The sequence below is a fragment of the Dasypus novemcinctus genome, chromosome 15 (genome assembly GCF_030445035.2).
Source record: "Dasypus novemcinctus isolate mDasNov1 chromosome 15, mDasNov1.1.hap2, whole genome shotgun sequence".
In the NCBI taxonomy this organism is placed as follows: domain Eukaryota; kingdom Metazoa; phylum Chordata; class Mammalia; order Cingulata; family Dasypodidae; genus Dasypus; species Dasypus novemcinctus.
In genome coordinates this window covers 48,151,522-48,168,336 of record NC_080687.1, presented here as the reverse complement: position 1 = coordinate 48,168,336, position 16,815 = coordinate 48,151,522, and positions in this window count along the sequence as shown.

Below are 16,815 nucleotides of genomic sequence, written 5' to 3'. Positions count from 1 at the left end.
TCAACTGAATGGAAAGTATAAGTGTTCTTCTAACAGTAGACACTCGGGTCCAAAATTCCTAATCAAAATTTTTAAAAATAAAAAATCTTTGGAAAATGAAAGATTTTGTAGCTCAGTTGGTAGCATATCCTGGCCTACCTGAAGCCTTTAGACAGAACTGACTTAAGTTTACTTATGGTCATATTTATCTAATTCAGTTTAGATATTTTTATCTCATTAAAGAAAAAGGAATATTTTTATCAGAAGGTATTGTTACTGGTACTGATAATGATATTTAGTACATATATGATATTACTTTCATATATTTGAAAAAAATGGAATCCTGAAACACATATGGCCACAAGATTTTTCAATAAACCATGATGGGACAGTGGGTCTATATTATTATAATTTTTAACAGCAGAAGACGACCTCATGATCCTTCTGAATTAAGGAGGTATAGGGAAACCTTTCTTTTAGCCAGATAACCACAGGAATGAGTTGTTCAACTGGTAAAGCATACTCTCAAGTAGTTGTTACATAGGAAGGATTCTCTTCTCTTTAAAAGTCCATGCTGCTATATTAGAAATCAAATAGAAGAATGGGATTGGTATACGTATATATATATATATATATTTGTTTGTTTAATTTTTAAAACATATGTTAACATAAATGATTACACTAATAGCGAAGTCATCTGTCCACTTTATTATCAAGAAAAGACCCAGCTATTGTTTAAGTGTTTACTCTGTGTAAGATAGTCTTGTGCTGCTACTGGTGTTTGTTTTTCTTTACAAATTCCAGGTCAAAATACATAATACATATAATGAGCTAGAAATGATAGCTATTTATTTGCAACCTCTCCAGTTAGAGTGAAATACTGTCATTTTTAGGTCACTGTATAATTATGTTTCTGGCATACATGGATTGAATAAAGTTACTTTCAGTGTCAAGGTTAATGTAACTTCAAGTAGTTGCTTTGTTGAATTTTGTTAAATATTCTTGAGCTTCTCTAGCCCTCTGAGACAGACTGAAATGAAAAGGAATTTAATTAGTGTGTGCTGGGAATATAATGTGATACATTAAGTTTTTATTAAGAAAAATGTATTGAACCACAATGCTATTGGTTCTAAGATTACCTTTTCAGATAAATAAAATACATGTATATATACATGGACAGAATGAATGTAAAGGGAACTTAGCAAAAAGTACCAATTCAATGAAAAAATACCTAATAAAATGTATTTAAAAGAAGAGAGATTACTTATGCCATGCGAAGTTCTGAAATAAATTTCCTCTTTCATTTTGAAAACACTGTACAAGAGTAGTTATGCTTGTGCTAGTTTTAAGTATTGGAATTCAGTACTCCTGTGATTCATTTCAAAGGCACATTGGTCCAGGGTTATTATTAGGTTAGTCTGTTAATGCAAAATCTGTCAAACAAGCCTTGAAATGGAAATCAAGCAAAAGCATACCATGTTCTAGTTTAAAATACTTTAACCCAAGGATTTGACGATTTTAGTTTCATTTGGCGAAGGGAACTCAAAAATTAAGAGAATTGATTAAATTTAGCTAAGTTTCATAGCAATGTGCAATATATTTTTGAGGAAAAAAATGTTGATTTTTCAAAAAAGTTCAATTCTGTAAAATACTGATCATTCTAAGTAATTAATATAAATTAAAATTATTATTATATTAACAGAACATTAATAAGAAATGTATATGAGTAATAACATGTAAAAAGATAGACATAAATCTCTTGTACAGCAGAGGCACTGTGCAGAATTTTAACTCTAACTTTAATATGGTGAGGCCTTTTTCTCCCTTTTTTAAATGCTTCTTTAGCCTCACAGATACTATTTACAATATTTTCATATAAAATAATCATGGATGGTCATCTCCTAAAAACAGTTCAAATTTAAATAAAGTTCAAATCTTATAATCCACACTATTTTATTTGCTAAATCTAACTTGATCTATCCATTGTTTAAATAAGTGAACAGTCATTTAATTTTACTTATAATTGGTTCCATATACACACAGAAAAAGTTATATAATAACAAATGAATGTGATTTATTATTCACTATTTTAATTCCTTAATGGAAATCAATCTCTTAAAGTATTGTTACATAGATTTCTAACTCTTATTATGGTTAATTTAATATAGCAAATGTCATCCTTTTTACTAGAACTCTACAAAATCTACTTAATTTATATTTCTTGTAATCAGTAAATTTATTTCTTGAAGATTATTGCTTCATCTTAAGGTTTATTTAAAAATGGCAATTAATTTTTTAAAAAATAATGTAGACCAAAACATATATATTGTAAACATTACAAAGGATCCTTTTAATACAGTACTTTCCAGAACCATAGACTGTATTGCAAGTATTACTTTTGACATGTGTATTTAAAGATATTTAGTAAATGTAATAAACTACAATGACAATTTTTAAATATAATGAATAAAAAATTAAAGACATCTATTATAGATGAAATAAAATTGTTTTACCTTACTTTTGCATAAATAACACTTTTGTTAGTCTTTATGAAAAATCTTATATAATGTTAAAGCAGGTATATATTAAAGATGACATATATTTCTTCTAAGAGTAGATCAGTATATTGTATTACCTAGTGTCTTAATGTACATCAATATTTTCTTTGAAACTTCAGAATTTTAGTATTTTTGTGATGGTAAGAGACTATAGCATAATTAAACATAAGGGGAAGATATTCAGTAAAACATGAATAAATTGTCATAATTAAAAGTTGAAAATGTATGTTCTTATGAGTAGTAACTATATCTTTTATCCTGTATAAAACATGGTTTGCAGGAGTGGACGTGGCTCAAGCTGTTTTGTTCCTGCTTCCCACACAGGAGGTCCCAGGTTCAGTTCCTGGTGCCTCCTGAAAACAAATAAAAAGCAAACAAATGAAAAAAACACCTCACAGGGTTCCAATGTGGTTCAGTGTTTGAGTGTTGATTTCCTAGATATGATGTCCTGGGTTCAATCCGCAGCCCCGGTACTTCAAAACAAATAAACAAATACAGCAACAACAAAAACCAACAATAACAGCAACATGGTTTTAATTTAGAGTGCATGCTTTGGGTTTTTAAAGACCGAAAAATTTTAAAAATACAAGAAATTATTCTTTATGACTATTTCTTCATATGAAAGATAAGCGTTTTCAAATCCTTGTCTTTTGGTAACATTGACAGTGGTCAATTAGAAGTCATGTACTGCAGATTATACTGTGAAATCACTTCATTTTCTTACAGTCATTTTCAGCAATTCATTGACCATATTCTTTCTTCCACTGTTCTAAGTTCAATATTTATAGTGATCTTTTCATCTTACCATTTGCCAAAAATAATATGCCTATGTTCATGTGTATCTGTGCCTGCATTTATTATTCACATAATTAAGGCTTAAATAAATACATAATAAGTTAAAAAATTAGGAGTTTAGCAATTGTTAAAGAATTTATTAACACACTCAATTTTGTGTTATTCAAAACACATGATTGTATATGCCCTGAATAAAACCAACCAAAATGCTACATAAAAATAAAGAGCATATATAAATTTACATATATCTTTTTAAAAATTAATTAATTAATTTATTTTTAATGTCACATTAAAAAATATGAGGTCCCCATAAACTCCCCACCCCCACCCCCCTCACACCACTCCTCCCATAACCACAACCTCCTTCATCATCATGGGACATTCATTACACTTGGTGAATACATCCCTGAGCACTGCTGCACCACATGTTCAATGGTCCACATTACAGTTTACACTCCCCCAGTCCACCCAGTGGGCCATCGGAGGACATACAATGTCCAATAACTGTCCCTTCAGTACCATCAGGACACCTCCAAGTCCTGAAAATGCCCCCATATCACATCTCTTCTTCCCATTCCCACCCTCAGCAGGCACCATGGCCACTTTCTCCATCTCAATGCTACATTTACTTCCATTACTAATCACATTAGTTCCAGAATAGAGTATCAGTAAGTCCACTCTAATCTATACTCTATTCCTCCATTCTGTGGACAGTGGGATGGTTATGTCCACTCCACCTCTATATCGAGAGGGTGCTTCGATTTCACTTGTATGATGGGTACAATTCTCCTGTTTGCATTTGTAGAATCTTGGCTTCCTGGTGTGGTGGTTGACCTTCTTCACCTCCCTATTAGCTGTCAGCGGTAAGTCCAATAAACCAGAGTGTAGGAGTTGCAAGTCTGTTGATGCTTCAGGCCTGGCTATCACATGGACAGTCCAGAGATTCAGGTCCCCTGAGTATACACTAAACCCAAGCACCAACCACAGGTCCGGTAAAAGTGACCGGAGAGGCTTGTGAAAAAAGATCACACCTGAGTCCAACTCCATCACACTCAGGACCACAAACTCCAAAGTAGGGCCAACTGACATGACACTGAAGTCCATCTACCATGACCATAGAACCCGTGGTCTCTGTAGCCCTCAGAAAAACCAGTACCTGGGGTTGTATCTACTTTAGCTGTCTCTGGGACTCTGCTGAGGTGTGCATAAGGTTGTCCCCTCTGATGACCTCCTGGCTCTTTTTTGGAGACTCATAGCCATATAAACTCATTTGTCCTTTCCATTTCCCCCCTCTATTCAGGGTCAAAAAGCATTTTTACCTCATGTTATTACATGTAGGCTGAGATATTCTGCAGGTCTGAGTTGATCCTTTTATTCAAGGTCGTTCTCCAGCCACATCATCAGCTGGTATTTGGTAGTAATCACTCGGTGCCAGGGAGGCTCATCCCAGGGAGTCATGTTCCACGCTGGGGGGAAGGCTATGCATTTACATGCTGAGTTTGGCTTTGAGACTGGCCACATTTGAGCAACATGGAGGCTCTCAGGAGGTAACTCTTTTTTTTTTTTTTTAAGATTTATTTATTTTATTTAATTCCCCCCCCCCCGATTGTCTGTTCTCTGTGTCTATTTGCTGCATGTTGTTTCTTTGTCCACTTCTGTTGTCGTCAGTGGCATGGGAAGTGTGGGCGGTGCCATTCCTGGGCAGGCTGCACTTTCTTTCGCGCTGGGCGGCTCTCCTTATGGGGCACACTCCTTGCACGTGGGGCTCCCCTATGTGGGGACACCTCTTCGTGGCACGGCACTCCTTGCGCGCATCAGCATTGCACATGGGCCAGCTCCACACAGGTCAAGCAGCCCGGGGTTTGAACCGTGGACCTCCCATGCGATAGACAGATGCCCTAACCACTGGGCCAAGTCCGTTTCCCAGGAGGTAACTCTTAGTCACCCAGCAGCTCTGGGCCTAGTTCTTATTTCAGGCACACAGGCCCACAAGCATTGTCATTAGCATCAAGGGCTCATTGTTGGACCATCCTTCCTTATTGGTCTTAGCCATTGCATTCAGATGATTGTTGCTGTTCCGTTAGGGAATGTGAAAGAGCTCCCCCAGCCAGGAACTCAGCACTCCCTTAGCCATCAATCCCAACTCTAACCACTATGAAATAATATATCTTTTAAATGCATAAATGTGTTATCCAAAGAGTAAGGAATGAGAAAAGACAAAAAATAGATGCCATTATTGGGAAGTAACTAACACCAAAGCTGCATTTCATCTAAAGGGTACAGACCCACAGCCAATGAGCTTGAGTTTAGTTTTGAAAGCTCCATGGGGAAGACAGGAAATATAGACAAGGGATAGCCCCAGGTTAAATGGTTAATAAGAGACTCCAATTCAAATTGGCATGTAAACTATAAAGAGTTTACAGAGAATATAAATAAACCTATTTCCTAACTGTCTTTAATTTGGCTCTAGGTGGATAGGGGAAAAGGCTCTTAACAATTAGTAAAAACAAATTGATATTCGCAGGGTTTACAACTGGAATTTTCTCTACCATTGTGTTTGAAATAAAATGTAGTTGAAAATTTAAATGGTCCTCTGTTGGTAAAACTTGAAATGGGAAATGTAAAAGCAAATTTTCAGTAAGAATTGTCACTATAATCTAGATCCAAAGAAATTCCCTTAGATAAAATTCCAATAATTATGAACTAACCGTCAAAAATTAAAAATCAGAGAAGAAAGCAAAGCACCATGAACAAGAGCCAGAAGGAAAAAAAACAACTGAAAGCAAAATCAGCAGAAGATATAGGAATCATGAGATAATAAATAGAAAATAATTGTGTTTAAACTTTTTAAAGAATAAAAGGCAGGCTTGAATATATAAACAAGTAAAGCACATTGTTTTTGAAATGCAAACTTTTTAAACAAGTTAGAAATGCCACCAAATAATACTGATAAGAAGAAGAAAAAGGAGGAGGAGAAGGAAGACAAGCAGGAGGACGGGGAGGAGGAAAGTCAAAATGATCTTCATAGACAACTGAATAAAATATTAGTGAACTGTATGATAAATCCAAATCCTATTCAAAACGCCTGAAAAGTACAATGAGGTAGAAATATCAAAGAGGGGTTAAGAAATATGGAAAACTAAGTGAGATGACTAGTAGACTTCTAACAGATATTCAGAAGAAATTTTAATAAAAAGAAGAGTGCGAAGAGGATATGGTAAAGGAGAAAATGGTAGATATTTTTTTCCCAAACTGCTGAGAGTCATCGATTCACAGACCTAGAAATCTAGTGAGATATTATTAAGATGAAAAAAACCAAAACAAAACATATATATATATATAGTTGTGAAACAACAAATCTCTATAAAGGCAAAAAGAATAAATTAGAACCATATATAGAGAGAAGACAGATTACTTAAATAGTAATAACATTTGGAATAATTACTAACAACAATAACAAAAGGGCACGATGAAAATCAACAGAGTACTATTTTCAATGTGCTGAGTGTAAATAACTTGCAACCTAGAAATATAAATGAACAACATAATAATGCAGGAGTAAGAGCAATGCAAAGAAATTTTCAGATAAAGAAAACAGGGAAAATAACTGCACAATTCATACTAAAGGAAGTCTCAAGGATAATCTAAAGGAAAACTGAAAAAAAAAATGAAACATCTGAAATTGAAAATGTGTAGGTAAATCTAAATGAAAATTAATGAAAATAGTCAAGTCTAGTTTTTGAGTTAAAATACATAAAATAGCAAGGACAGGTATGTTGGGAGTGGGAGATAAGCTCCTACTGATAATTGGGAAGAGTAACTTTTTGTTTCACTATAAATGTTGTTTCTATTTTTCTAGTCTAATTGAACTTTCTTTGACCTCTGGCTCAGTATTGACTAAGATTACTATAGCAGGGGTCTTTGGTTTTTTTCCTGATAGGAAAGGAGACTATCTCGATTTGATTGTCATCATATATCACATCTTTTAAACTCTGAGGTGATAGGAAAGACACAAAAAAAATTTTAAAGATTGTATTCTAATCATTCAAATAACTAGCTTGTTGACATGTTAGAATTAGAGAAAACATTAATTTTTAAGTTTAGTGAGCTTATAAACTAAAGATATGTTTCCTTTTTAAATTTTATAGTAAAAAAATAATCTTGTCAATAATTGAAAAATTGATAGTCATAGAAATAATTATGTAAGAGTCTCCACCCTCTATTTGCCTAAAACCCCTTTCAAAAATTAATCAGCATTACTAATTATTACTAATTGCCGCATGTCTTCTCTGTTTAAATTTTCCATCTTATTGAGAATAACAGGACACTTCATTATAAGCACAGGATCTGCATTGTTCAGCCTGAGCATGCTTACATTCCATCATTCCAGACATTGTTAAAAAACATATTATTACCTGAAAATTGAGTTACTATACAAGTAATATTTAATATAAGTTCTAAACTCAAATCAAGGTTTCTCTTTTATGCTTAATGTAGGAGAAATATATATAAGGTGGCCAGGTCTTCTTCATGACTTTAACTTTATATTTTTCATTAGTCACAACATTAGCAGCTGTGTTTGTTCTTACTAAAAGATCTTAGAAATAAATGCAGGTGTTCCTGGAGACAAATGCAAATGATATCAACTTCCTCATGTTTTAATTCACTGAACGTTTAATCATGGAATGTAGTCTTAAGATTTTATTTATGTTAATAGTAATGCCTTACAAAATAGATGCAGAACAAGCGTTAAAACTTTAGAATAGTTCGTGAATTATTCTTATCATCCATCTTGTCACAAATGCTACATATGTTCACAATTTCCCATGCTTTTTACTGTGCTTTGATTTTACTGGGATAAAATCATGTGTAAATTTTAAAAAAAAGGAGCTAGAAAGCTGTTACATGATAAAAGCTATTTTACCTTTCTTATTATCTATTACAAAATTCTTGTTTCTTTCTTTTGCTACACTTACTTATACTTGTGTCTTATTTACCCTAATAAAATGGGAACAATTTAAAGGCAGGTCCAGGTCCATATTTTACACAGTCTTTTATTTCTAACAGCAAAGGGCAATATTTCAAGAAGTATTTTGAAGACATATACAAGAACATATAAATGAAAATTATATATAAAATAGTCTATATTAATATCTCTGACTTTCACCAGGTAATTGTTTCAACAGCTTGAATACCTTGCATACTTTTGATAAAAATGACTTTAGTCAATTATTTAATCTAAGATAGGGATGTTTAGGATACTCCATCATTTGTTGTGAAGATTACAGAGTTAATATATGCAAACTGCTCAATATAGTGCTGGATATTGGAGTGCTATATGTAAGTATTAGTTATTATTACCCTAATTATTATTAACAATACTCTTATTTTATGAAACTTGAATATAATAAGAGGTTCTCCAAATATCCCCTGTGGCTAAGGTGAAAAGATCCCAAAGCAGTAATACCTAGAGGGTACGTCCCAGCCCCCTCACTCCCATCTCATGCTTTTTTCCTCCCTAAGAGTAGGAAGTCCCCAGCTCTGGTAATCTTGACTCAGTCCTCTAAGTATTATCATTTCCATCTCTCTTGGGGACTGGTTTGTAGGAAGACACCTATATTCTTTTCCTACTCAATTCACATATCTTTCTCCTTACTTAACTTTTCTTTCCTCCCCGGTTGTCACTTTTATGTGAGATTATGTTTGTAACCTGGTCTGTTCCTCTGAGTATTGTACCCTTTGATTTTATTAGATTCAGCTGAGATAGCTTTGATTAAATTGTTAAGATAAGGGCTTTGATTTGACCATATCAGTAGGATAGAAGTCAGGGTTGAGTCCCTGACCCCTTGGTGGACTATATAAATGGACAGTTGCTGAAGAATACACACAGAAGGCACAGGAAGAAAGAGAGCTCCATAAACACAACAGAGGAGAGAACTTTGATCCTGTGGCCCCACGAAAAAAGATGAGCCATTTGCCTGCTAGTTTGCAGCTAAAGAGAACAGAGCAGCTGAGCTGAGGAAGCCCAGAAAGAAACAAACACGATGCCAGCCTACCGCTGAGATAAGAAGCAGCTGGGCCCATGGAGCTTTAAGAGGAAGACGGAAGGAGAGACCAGGCCTGCCATCTTACTTCAACATGTGGCAACTGACTTGGGTGAGAAAGTACCTCTTATGGTACCTAGAGTTGGACTCTTTAGGACTTTCTAACTGTAAGATTTTACCCCAAATAAATACCCTTTATAAAAACCAACAAATTTCTGGTACTTTGCTTCAAGACCTCTTTGGCTGACTAATACACTTGCTATATGAGATTTGGAAAATTAAATCTGCCAAATTATATGAATCCCTATGATAACTTACTTATTGTGATGTTTACTAGTTTATGGTATATTGAATTTAAATTATTATTTAAAGGAAAAACACTTATCCTACATTAAAAACATGTTTTAGCTATTTTACATTTGATTATTTAACTATTTTACCTTTATTTAAAACAATAGATGTTAGGGTAATACTCTGCTAAAGACTGAGCTACAAAAAGGAAATACAATTTTTGCCAATGAGTTGTTCATATCTAATAAGGAAAAAGGATAGTAAATTAACCATTGAAATAGAACACATTATCCATAATATATAATAATAGTAAAGCACATTGGAATTCCATGCAAAATAAACTAAAATTATTTGAAGTTTAGAAGTTATATATAATAAATTCTTGGTATATTGTATAGCAATCAAGAGACAAAAATTGTAGTTGTTTTATTACGTTATATTTTTGTAGTATAATAATATAAGTAAACAAATAAGATGATTCCAATGGGCTCTTTTTATGAAAGATAACGAGACGTGCTTATTGAGCTTATGATGTACTTTATTTAATTAGTAAAAAAGCAAGAATTAGAACAGGCACAACAAAATGATTACAGTAGGATATATATATGGATGGATAGCTAGAAAGAGAGAGAGAGAAAGATAGATTTATATCTTTATTAGTTAGGTAGTTATAGAAGTACAGAAATATCCAGCATTTTCTGTCTCCTTCTGTTGTTGTCAGCAGCATGGGAATCTGTGTTTCTTTTTGTAGCGTCATCTTGCTGCAATAACTCTCCATGTGTGCGGCGCCATTCCTGGGCAGGCTGCACTTTCTTTCGCCCTGGGCGGCATTCCTTATGGGGCTCACTCCTTGCGCGTGGGGCTCTCCTACGTGGGGGACACCTCTGCGTGGCAGGCACTCCTTGTGTGCATCAGCACTGCGTGGGGGCCAGCTCCACACAGGTCAAGGAGGCCCGGGGTTTGAACTGCGAACCTCCCATGTGGTAGATGGACACCCTATTCACTGGGCCAAGTTCATTTCCCAACAAGGTAAACTTTATATCTGGCATTCCAATAAAAATCGCCAGGCATATAAGTAAGCAAGAAAACATACCCCAAAATAAGGAGATAAACTGAACCAAAAAAAAAATGCCCCAGAAAAGAACAGATGTTAGAATTAGCAGACGAATATGTTTAAAAATCATTGTTACTATAACCTGTGGAGCAAGTTATTTGCTACACAGTGCTTCCTGGGAACACAGGCTCAGGCACAATAAACATATTCAGCAAATGACTGTTTTAACACTTACACAGCACAAAGGTTACCAAAGAGCAGGGGAAGAGATCCCACTGTGGTTGAACTGCTTGGGTCAGGATTGGTGGATGATGACTCCACATACCCTGTTTTGCCTCAGAACTGAGAGTCAAATCTGTGTTACCAGAGGGCAGGGAGTTTATATATAACCCAGTGTGAGCTGGCTGCCCTGCTGGGATTTTGAGTTCAAGGCACTGTCAGGCCATCCCAGGCTTTGGGATAGAAACACTCAAAACATCTGAACACAAGGAAAAGAAGGAGGGCAGAAAAGGTCTTGAAGATGGCTGCTGAGTATGTCTTTGGAGAGAGACCACTAACTATAATGAATTTCTAAAGAATCATTTATTCTAATAATTTAATATTAAGAGTATATAAAGAGAGAGAGAAAGAGAGAGTCATAGGAAGTGCTGAATTAACACTTATCAAACTTTTATCTTATTATAAATACCTGGGAAAAACAGAAAGGCCTTCCTCAAGTAATAATTTTGTCTGTCCAGGGTACACCCAAATACACACATGGGCATGTGTGCATTCCACCATTTTTTGTTTTCATTTTTTTAAAGCAGTTTTCAGGTTACAGAAAAATCATGCAGAAAATACAGAGTATCCATATAGCATGCACATAAACACTATTTTCCCCATTATGAACATTTTGCATTAGTGTAGTCTTTTTGCTATAAAAAATGGACCATTATTATTATTATATTTATAACTATAGTCCGTAGTTTACATTAGTGTTCGCCCTTTGTGTTGTGCAGTTCCATTCTGGTAACATATATATAACCTAAAATTAATCACTTTACTCACTTCAATATAAAACTCAGTGGTGTTGAATTCATTCACAATGTTGTGCTACTGTTACCACCATCCACTACCAAACCTTTTCCATCACTCAAAACAAAAACTGTACCAAATAAGCATGAACTTCCAAGTTTGTCTCTAGTAAAATGTACAGGCTACCTTGTTTTATTGCATTTGCAGATATTGAAGTTTCTTTACAAACTGAAGGTTTGTGGCAACCCTGATTTGAACAAGGCTATCAGTGCCATTTTTAACAGCATGTGCTCATTTTGTGCCTCTGTGTCACATTTTGGTAATTCTCACAATATTTCAAACTTTTTCATTGTTATTATATCTGTTATGGTGATCTGTGATTAATGACCTGTGTTGTTAATATTGAAATTGTTTTTGGGTTGCACGAACTATGTCCATATAAAATGACAAACTTAATTGACCAACTGTTCCCCTGCCCCTCTCCCTCTCTTCAGGCCTCCCTATTTCCTGAGATATAACAATATTGAAATTAAGCTAATTAACAACCCTACAATGGCCTCTAAGTTCAGCTGAAAGGAAGAGTCACGGCTCTCACTTAAAAATTTTTTTTTATTTTAAAGGAATTTTAGACTGTATATATGTTACAAAGCTAGAAATGATTAAGCTTAGTGAGGAAGGCATGTTCAAAGCCAAAATACACCAAAAACTAGGCCTTTTGCACCAAACAGCCAAGTAGTTAATGCAAAGGAAAAGTTCTTGAAGGATATTAAAAGTGCTAATCCTGGGAACACAAGAATGTAAGAAAGTAAAATGGCCTAATTGCTAATATGAAGAAAGAGCAAACAAGCTACAACATTCACTTAAACCAAAGCTTAATCCAGAACAAGGGCCTAACTCTTCAATTCTATGAAGGCTGAGAGAGATGAAGAAGGTGCAGAAGAAAAGTTTGAAGCTAGCAGAGGTCGGTTCATGAGGTTTAAGAAAAGAAGCCCTCTCCATAACATAAAAGTGCAGGGTGAACCTGCAAATACTGATATAGAAACTGCAGTAACTTATCCAGAATATATAGCTAAGATAATTGATGAGGATGGCTACACTAAAAAAAAAAAGATTTTCAATGTAGACTAAAGACCCTTGTTTTGGGAGACAGTGCGATTTAGGACTTTCATAGCTAGAGAAGAGAAGTTAATACCTGGATTCAAAGCTACAAAGAACAGACTGACTCTCTTGTTAGGACTAACGCAGCTGATAACTTAAGTTGAAGCCAATGCTCATTTACAATTCCAGAAATTCATGAGCCTTTAAGAATTACACTAAGTCTACTCTGCTTGTGCTCTATAAATGGAAGAGCAAAGCCTGGATGACAGCACATCTGTTTATAACATGGTTTATTGAAAAAAGATTTCTTTCAAAGTATAACTGCTTATGGACAATGCACCTGGTCACCTCAGAACTCTGATGGAGATGTACAATGAGATTGATGTTTGTTTCATGCCTACTAACACAACATCTAAGGAGTCATTTCAACTCTCAAGTCTTATTATTTAAGAAACACACTTCTTAAGGCTATATCTGTCATAGGTAGTGATCCCTCTGATGGATCTAGGTAAAGTCAATTGAAAACATTCTGAAAGGATTCACCATTCTAGATGCTATTAAGAACATTCATGACTCATAGGAAGAGTTTAAAATATCAGCATGAACAGGAGTTTGTAATAAGTGGATTCCAATCTTTCTGGATGACTTTGAGGGGTTCTAGATTATAGATGTGGTAGAAATAGCAAGAATATTAGAATTAAAAGTGGAGCCTGTAGATGAGACTGAATTGTTTTAATATCATGATATAACTTGAACCGGTGAGAAGTTGCTTCTTGCGAATGAACAAAGAAAATGGTTTCTTGAGAGAGAATCTACTCTTGGTGAAGATGCTATGAACATTGTTGAAATGATAACAAAGATTTCAGAATATTTCATTAACTTAGTTAATAAAGCAGTGTCATGGTTTGAGAGGATTGGCTCCAATTTTGAAGGAAGTTCTACTTTGGGTAAAATGCTATCAAAAGCACCACATACTATAGAGAAATCTTTTGTGAAAGGAAGATGTAACCCATGAGACAAACTTCATTGTTATCTTATTTTAAGAAATTGGTACAGCCATCCCAAATTTCAGCAACCACCACCCTGATCAGCCGCAGCCATCAACATTGAACGACCCTCCACCTGAAAAATATTATGACGCGCTAAAGGCTCAAGTGATGGTCAATGTTTTTTAGCAATAAAGTACTTTTTACATTAAGGTTGTATTTTTTAGACATAATGCTATTGCTCACTTAACAGACTATAGTGAGTATGAACATAACTTTTATATATATTGAGAAACCCAAAAATTCATGTGACTGCTTTATCACAATATTCAACTTATTGTGGTGGTTTGGAACCAAACTTGCAATATATCCAAGATATGACTGCTTACATTAAATTCAAATCACGTTGTTTATACTAAAATGATGTTTCCCTGGATTATATTGGGATATCATAATGCTCATAAATTTTCACTGAAGTATTAATAGAAAAATAATATTTCACAGTTTAAAACTTATTGAGGCATAGAGATATACTACAATATTTCTTCCTATCACTTGGGTTTCCCCAGATTGCCACATTATGATTCCATACACTATGTGTTTCCCTAGGTCTCACTGTTTCAGTTTTCTTACTGAAATAAGAGCCTACTTTATGGTTTTACAGATTTTAAGCTTCATGAGAGAAAATGTTTGCTTATTTCTGCATGCTTAATAGATAGAATAGTGCTTGGTACACAATATACACAAAAAATTTCTGTAAGGTAATATATATATGATATATACATATATTATACATATATAGTAAGACCTCATTTTACATGCCCAGTACATTCCAAGTCCCTTCATGTAAGTTGTAAATTGTGCATAATAGTAAGTCTCATTATTGAACATTTCTTATATGAACATAATTATTATAGATTTTTTATTAAGGCAAATAAATACTCTAGTAGTAAGTAAACAAAATTAATCATAGAAATAATTTTTAAAATAATAATTCTTTCTTTCTTTGCCTTTTTTTTTTTGATTGCCAATTGTGTGTACCTAAATCCTCATGTGTTGAGTTCATGTAAAACGAGATCTTATTGTATATACATACATATGCATATCTAAAGGTTGTTACATATTTTCATTTTAAAAGTGTTACAAATATCAGTGGATGATGACTGAGTATAAAACTATAAAGATTTTGAAGTCTAGATTTTCATTCTAAATGTTCTTATAGATAATGAGTCCTATTATTGGCTCTCTAACTGGAATATTTTAAATGAGTCAATTTTTTTGAGAAACGCTCACATTATTACAGAAGTATTTTTACACAGATTGATTTTTTAAAAATATGCTTAGTTTCAAAGGGATATATTTCCCCTAATAATAAGTCTTAATTCTAAAGACACTTCATATTAGAAAGTTAGGATTACAATTCCCAAGAGTTGACTGAACACAAGAATTATATCTTCTCCCAATGAAACAATGTTAAAGGAAGTTATTCATACAGGCATACACATACCAGTACTAAGGAAGGGAACAAAAGAAGAAGGCAGCTGAAGGAAAGACGGTTTGCAGAAGATAATATAGGTGACATTATATTAATATATTAATTTATTATTGCATTAAATATATTAATATATAAACCACAGCTAAAAAAAACAAGCTAGACTTGGTAGTTTCAGAGATGGAGCAGCAAGTGAGACAGAAATCAAGTTGATTATATAAAGGAGTATTTTTAAAAAGTCAGTATTCCACTTCCACATTAGAAGTAAAATTTTAGCCCAGTGACGGTAAAGAGGAAATCAAAATGGACTCAAGGGGGAAAAAAGCCCACTTAAAATCAGATTGGCATTCAGTCTTCTTATTACTAACCCTTAATATGAGAAAATTTTGAGAAATACTTTCAAACTGCTAAAAGGAAAAGATCTTTAATCTGGAATTTTATGCCCAATAAAACTATCAGCTAGAAGTGAGCACAAGACTGAGACAGTTTTTAATATTTTAAGAAATTCTGAAATTCTTTGAATAGACTGCTTGTCTAAATTGCCCTCCATTCCTCCCGCCACCAAAAAAAGAGAAATACAAAATTAAAAAATAAATGCATGTATTTATATATAATATAAATATACATATTAATATAGACATATACATACCTATACACATATATGTGTAATAATGATTTAGAAAAACACATATTCAGATTAAAATTGAAATTAAAATACTCTGAGAGAAAATTTTTAAAACAAAAATTAATTCCCTATAATAAACAGTGTGATTAAGAATCTGGTTGATTAAGGTGAATGTATGTGATAAAGTTTATGAAACTCTGTTATTGTTCTCTGTAATGTCCTATTATACTTTACTATGATAAATTTGTTTGAAGCTAAAATTTCCAAAGATAGCATGAGGTAGCAATTGTCCCATAACTTTTATTCTCAATCAAATATAATACCCACACAATGTTTAAATGCCATCCTAATTGCATTAACTCTTCTGCATGAGAAAAGACAACTAAGAAATATGAACCATTCCAGACCTAATGCAAATGGAGGAGACTGTGCATCAGTCTCCTGTGCATGAGTCTATCTCTGCTGCCTCAACAAAATACTACCTTTACACAAAGAAAATTATATCCTAATCCTTAAAAATTACTTTCGTATGTCTGAAAGCATGACCTAAATTGATTTTCATTTAAAAGAACATATCTATAAATATAAAACTCAAAAGGCTATGTTTTTTCTTAGTTTACAAATGGGGACTATACATGACGATATAACAAGAAAATATGAGTCTGAAATAAAAGCAGGAAATTGTCAAAAATTAGGAGATGTTTGACAATTTTCTTCAGTGGAGGCATGCAGCAGAAAAGAAATTTGGTTGCCATAACTGTAAATGCAGAAGGAAAAAACAAACAAACAAAAAAACAACCCTAACAGCCAAACCTAGTCATTCCAAGGTTTCAAGTTCTAAATAGTACTATTCCTCAGTACCCCAAAGTTTTGTGGGTG